The following is a 6,674-nucleotide window of genomic DNA, read 5'->3' on the forward strand; positions in this document are numbered from 1 at the left end:
AGTCAATCTGGGATGGAGCGAGGTGGGTCTTAAGTTCTGGGCCCATAGCTTGGAAGCTCTCTCTCAGCTCTCTTTCTCCGCCTTTGAAGTTTGTCCCGTGATCAGACAATAATATAGACGGTTTGCCTTTCCGCGATGTGAATCTTCGGAAGGCCATAAGGAATGAGTCTGTGCTCATGGTTGGAAGGAGTTCTATATGCATCGCTCGGGTGGTCATGCATTTGAATACAATACCCCACCGCTTCTCGGTTCCTCTTCCTTTCTTTATATACAGCGGGCCGAAACAGTCCATACCGGTGGAGTGAAAGGGCTTGTCGCCGAGTCGGAGGCGACAGGGAGGTAGGTCAGCCATCCGGGGTATACTGGGCTGCGCTCGCCATTTACGACAGTCTAGACAGGTTCGCTGGAAGCGCCGCACTGCTTCTCTCCCTTGCAGTATCCAATAACGACGTCTGATCTCCGCGAAGACTCTCTCTGCCCCGGCGTGATGCACATCCTCGTCGTATTTCTTTATGATCAGCTCTGTGACCTTGTGTCGGCTGTTTAAGACTATCGGGTACTTGACGTCATCCGGTAAGTCTGGAGCTCTCCGCAGACGACCACCCACTCTGATGAGACCATGGGCGTCGCTCTCGGGGGCTAGGTGGAGCAATCTGCTGTCTGATGGGACGGGCTTTGCTCCCTGTAGACAGTCTAGCTCATCGGGAAACGAGTCTCTCTGGGCTCGTTGTAGTAGAAGAAGTTCTGCTTCTTCGTAGTCAGCTGCAGTAATGTCAGTAGTGAGCTGAACCTCTGGGTGGTGCCACAGGAATGTCTTTAGCTGCGCACTCTCTAGGGTGAGGCAATCGTCTATGTCGGGGTCTGTGGAGACGAGTGTGTTCAATCCTCAGAACATAGATTTCTTGTTTTCGGCCTCCTCTTTACTCGCTTCCCGTGGGGTGGGTGTAGGCCACTCTTCTTCCGGGAGCTTGAGGAACTCTGGCCCGTCACTGTATAGGTTGTGACGGGTGAGGTCATCCAGGGACATTCCCCGGGTGATGACGTCAGCTGGGTTGTGTTTTGTGTCCACATACCTCCAGCTTGCTACTTCTGTTAAATCTTGAATCTCTGTGACTCTGACTCCCACGAAGACCTTGTATCTGCACGAATCAGACCGGATCCATGTGAGTACTGTCGTGGAGTCTGACCACAAGATTGTTCTTTGCACCGGAATGGTGAGTTCACGTTGGATTAACGTGGCGAGTTGCGCTCCTGTTAGGGCTGCGCAGAGCTCTAGACGTGGGATAGATTGTTGCTTGCGTGGGGCTATTCTTGAGCGAGCCAGGATGAAAGCAGTATGTATTTCTCCTCCCTCCTCTTGGGCACGCAAGTAGGCCACCGAACCGTAGGCTACTTCGGAGGCGTCGCTGAAGACGTGCAGGTCCATCTGGCACGTCTCCGGCCTCACTGTGGGTGGGAAGTAGCTGCGGCATATGTTGACACCTGGGAGTGAGCTGAGTTCCGTCTCCCACTCTCTCCATGTGGATGCAAGGTGTTCGGGTATGGGGTCGTCCCAGCCCTGGTCCTTGTCCCATAACGCTCTTACAATCATCTTTGCCCTGGTGGTGTAAGGTAGAATACATCCCAACGGGTCATATTGTCTGGCGAGTGTTCTGTATACACTCTGTCTGGTGGTCGGTAGTGCAGTCGACCTTCCCTGCTCCTTGGTCAGGGGTGTGTGTTTATAATGGAGCGAGTCTGTTTTGAAGCGCCAGACTAGTCCTAATGTCATTTCTTGGGCTTCTCCTGGGATGGTCGCCATCCAGGTCTCGCTGCTTGCTGCCTTGTCCTCGGGGGAGAGGCTGCGCAATACTTGCGGGTCGCTGCTGGCCCACTGCCTGAGATCAAAGCCGCCTTTGATCAGGGAGGCGCGGAGCTTGAGTAGAAGGGCCTCGGCTTCTTCTGGCGTCGAGACGCTTTGCAGACAGTTGTCCACGTAGAAACTATTTCCTACACTTTGTCGGACCTCTTCATCGGCTGCTGGGTCCTCTGCGACGTGTTTTTGCAGTGCAAACGTAGCACAGCATGGGCTGCATGTGGTTCCGAAAGGGAGGACTTCCCATTGATAGATGGCTGGTTGCTCATCCCCGATCCTCTCTCTCCATAGGAACCGCAGCAGGGGCTTGTCCTCCTCCACTAGTCTCACCTGCAGGAACATCCCTTTGATGTCGCCGCTGATGGCCACCTTGTCTTGGCGGAAACGTAGTAACACGCCTAGTAGAGAGGGGCCGAGTGTTGGGCCGGGCAAGAGCTCTTTATTCAGATTTTGTGATCCGATCTGGTAGCTGCAGTTGAACACAATACGATCCTTGCCGTTGTGGTGGACTTTGTGGTGCGGCACGTACCATGATTCGGTCGTCTGATCGGCCTCTTTAATGTCAATTTTCTTTATGTGTCCCGCTGTGATTAGCTTGTTAATCTCAGCGCGGTACACAGTCTCTTGAGCGGGGTCTCTGGCTAGGCGCCGCTCTGTGTTCAATAGATACCGCTCCGTCGCTTCTTTTGGGGCGTGGAAGGTAGGCATACCCTCTCGCCTCAGGAGTGGAGTTGCGTATCTCATCACTCCGTTGACTTTGACTCTCTTTGTCCCCTGCTCGAGGAGGGCTATAGCGTAAATGTCTTCCTTGGAACGAATGTCTTTCTTTTCGTTCTTAAAGGGCATTGTCTCTAGTGTCCATAGCCTCTCGACATGCTGTAGGAGGGTGGTGTCTTCTTCTGTCACTCTGGAGTGGAGGCAGCTAGTGGCTGCTGTTCGGTTAAGAGACTTAGTGAGGGGGCCTTGTAGTGTCCATCCTAGGCGGGTCTCGACTGCTGCAGGACAGCCTCTGGGCCCTGTGTGGACCCGGTCAATCGGGACGATGAGGTCTGCATGGTCGGAGCCTATCAGCAGGGTCGGGGTGGCACCGTCTATGAGCGGTATAGGTAGTTGACGCAGGTGCACATATTTATCCATCAGCTTGGCGATGGGGTAGGTGTACTGCGACAGGCCTATTTCTTGGCTGGTGAAAGCGTTAGTAATCCTATACCGTCTCTCTGGCTGCCCGCTTGCTGCGATAGTGAAGGAGACATTCTCGCCCTTTATCGTCTTTAGATCTCTTCTTATTGTCCGAATCGTCATCTGGTTTTCGCTCCCCCGCAGCCCCAGCTGGGCCGCAGCGGACGCGAGGAGAAGGGTCTTCTCTGACCCGTCGTCAAGGACGGCGTAAGTGTCCATGACCTTGTCTTGGTAACTCAATGTTACGCGGACCACCTTTAAGAGCACCCGGGCGCCCCCGCTGCTGGCGGGGTCAATGTACATAACACTTGCCTTTGTGCTGCTTGAGGGTGCAGGCTTTCTTCTGTTACTGTCGTGTAGGACATCTAGGTGGGCTCCGTCACACCGTCTACACCTCTTCTTTAAGCGGCAATCGGCTGCCATGTGACTGCGCGCACATCGGTAACAGCGTCGGTTGGACTTTATCCATTGACTCACCTCGTCGGCGGTCATCTTCTTGAACGTGTCACATTGTGACAACCAGTGTTCCTTTTCGCAGTACGGGCACACCATCTTCCACTTCTCTTTCATCGAGGGGGTACTGTGGTTCTTGCTGCTCGGTACTGATTCTGATTGGTGCATGACGGTCACCAATCTGCGGCCATCGTTTGCTCTCCTAGGTCCCTCTCTGGAGCTTGGTGTGCTCCGCATGAACGTATCCAACCGTAGGCTGTTGACTTCTCTCGCCAGGAAGTCGGCTAGGTCTAGGAGGGATGGCTCGGGACCGTTAGGATCACGGTGGTCTCTTTGCCGCCTGAAGCGCTCTTGTCGGGCGGGCGGAAGCTTCTCTAAAATCCTCTCGACATTAGAGTTCGCGTACAGTTCGTGCATACCCTTTTCTCTTTGCGCCCCCAGCATCCCTACCAGGGATTGTACCTTGATAGACAGGTCATCTAGTGAGCGATTGTCTGTGGCTGGGGGTAGGCGGTCAATATGCCTTATCTCTTGTATTACGTAGTCCCATATGCGTCCATATCTTTGGTCGAGTGCTGCTAGAGCCGCGGTGTATGGGGTAGTAGAGGTGGCATAGGCCAGCGCTATATTGTGCGCTCGGGGCACCTTGAGGTGCTTCAGTAGGATAGCATATTTGTACGGTTCATCAGCTACATCGGACATCATTGTCTCTAAGCACATTCGTAGCTCCGTGTACTGTGCTCTGTTCTCGTGTGTGAAGTCCGGAAACGTCGGTGTGCCAATGTATGATGCCATGGATGGCTGGCACATCGGTGAGCGTTGGAAGAGAGGCCTCCTAGGCGAGTCTCCTCTTACGCCTCTTGGTGGGCTGGTACCTGCTGGGTACCATGGCCCGCGTATCCAGGTGCTGTTCCTCGGGGCTGGTCGTGCGTCAAGCTCACCCGTGAATTGAGTCGGGGGTCTGTAGCGCAGAGCCGCGGGGGTAGAGCCTGGGCTGTACTGGACCTCCTGGTCCTGTGGAGTACTGTGCTGCTGTCGGGCTTGACTCTCCTCCTCTCCCTCTTCTTCTTCCTCTGTCAGGTCCTCTAGATCCTGTAGTCGTCTATTTAGCCTCTCCACGGTGTAGACCGTTTCTTCCTTGTAGCTGGGTCTCACTTGGACCGGTCGGGGAAGGGGTTCGGAGAGGGGTATAGGCTCTCTCTGGTGGTCGGGCTCAGGGTCGCTTGATCGGGTAGGGGAGGGTGCCCTTGACCCTTGTCTTGACGAGGCCCTGGAGCCCCGTGCGGAGGGAGGGGGGGTTGCCCTGGTAATCAGCTGCTCCATTATCTGCGCTTGTAATCGGTCGCGCTCGGCTTCGCGCTTGGTGAGAGCGAGGTCGCGCTCTGCTTCTCTTTGGGCACCGGCAGCGGCGCGCTGGGCTTCGGCGGCGGCGCGCTGGGCTTCGGCCCGGTCCCTTCCCATATTCTCTTCCGTCTGAAGGCGTCTAATCTCTAGACGTATACGATCTTCGTCGCTCCGTTGCTGCGCTTGAAGGCGTTCTCTTTCCATGGAAGAATGTTCGCGCTCACTAAGCGTCTGTGCTTGGAGTCGATCGCGCTCTGTTGAGGCTGCTAGGCTGGCGAGGAAGGCCTGTGCCAGCATCTTGTCCGCCTCGCTGGGGGAAGACGCTGGTTGAGGTGATCCGCTCCTGGCAGTACTCGTTGGAGATCTGTTCTCCTGTGGCGAGTCCTGGAGATCCATCTCCGGGGTGCTCGCCTCTTCTTGTAGCGGGTCGAGTTCCATCCCTGGAGGGCTGTCTTTATCCTGGAGCTCTCCGGGGACTACTTCTTCGGTCTTGGCGGGGGGTAAAGTCATGTCAGGTCCCTCCTGGTCTCCACCGTGAGCTTGGTCAGTTACGTTAGAACCCACTAGGGCCTCTATTGGCGGGGTAGCCTGGTCGATAGGGTCGGACATAATTTTACTATCTACTTTTTCCGCGTTTACCGTCTGTAGAAAGCTAGGTAGTATACTGGCAACGTAATCCTCTAAGTACTGAGGTGTCTGCCGTCTACGCTGCGGGCAATCTACTTTAGGAGAACCGTTTTGTGGAGTGTTCATCATTGGCCATGTCAATATTAATACCACTATATTAATATTACACTAGTTACTCTCCGGCTCGAAGGACCAATTGTAACTGAGGGGTACAATTCCCTGACTGTATTGATAAGTATGGTATCATTAAACCACTACCGTCTTATGTACTTTAATTACTGGCCATACAGTACATGATATATAAATATGATGAACACTTCCCACAATGAATCGGTTCCACACAAAGTTATAATTAAGTATTTATTGCAGCAAAAGGTACATAATATACTTCTCTATTACTTTGGATGCTCTTGTAAGGCAAAGGAATGTGCGTAGGCAAATCAATAATGAATGTCCATTCTCTGGTTACGCAGGAGGTAATTATACAACCTGAATCTTAGGGAATTATATCTATGGTACACTAGTGATATATAGCGGGAGATACTGGAAGGGTCCCCCCGGTTGTAAGCCAGCAGGGGTAGAGGATCTGTCGGTAGTAGAGCCTGGGTCAACGATGATAAGGAGACTCCGAATACGGGAGACGGTGCAATAAGATCTTGATCCACAGACGAATACAGCTGTTCTCCGTAGCCTGTAGATCCACAGGGAAGAAAGCTAGCCTGCCTCAGGCTCTCTGAGGCGCAGACTCGATGTGGCTCCTCACAGGGTAAATCCCACACACGTGTCGGCGATTCTCCGCTCCATTAACCACAGGACCAAAAGCAAATATAATCCAGCCGCAAAGGGCTATGTAGTCGTCGGGTAGATTAATCCAGTGTACATGTCCAAGCGGTTCTCGTCTAGGGCTCCTCGGGTGAAAGCGCCATGAAAGCAGCCCAGCCTGGATAAGCTCTCTAGCTGATACGAGGAAGCGTTGGTGATGCTGGTCACTGTAGAACTTTAGCCGCACGATACACTATACACAAATAGACTATTACTGACTTAATAGAAATATGTCGCACTCGACGGTATAGCGCCAAACTCTGACACTTCAGTTATTAATTCGCACGCGGTCTCAATGCTCTTATTTGGGGCCAAACAGGCCATACTTCACCGCACGTTGTATCGTGGGTGAGGCTTCAACTTATTGGTAACTCTACTAAGTTTCTCTAAGACT

This window comes from Notolepis coatsorum (genome assembly GCF_963971535.1).
Source record: "Notolepis coatsorum genome assembly, chromosome: 5".
NCBI lineage: Eukaryota > Metazoa > Chordata > Actinopteri > Aulopiformes > Paralepididae > Notolepis > Notolepis coatsorum.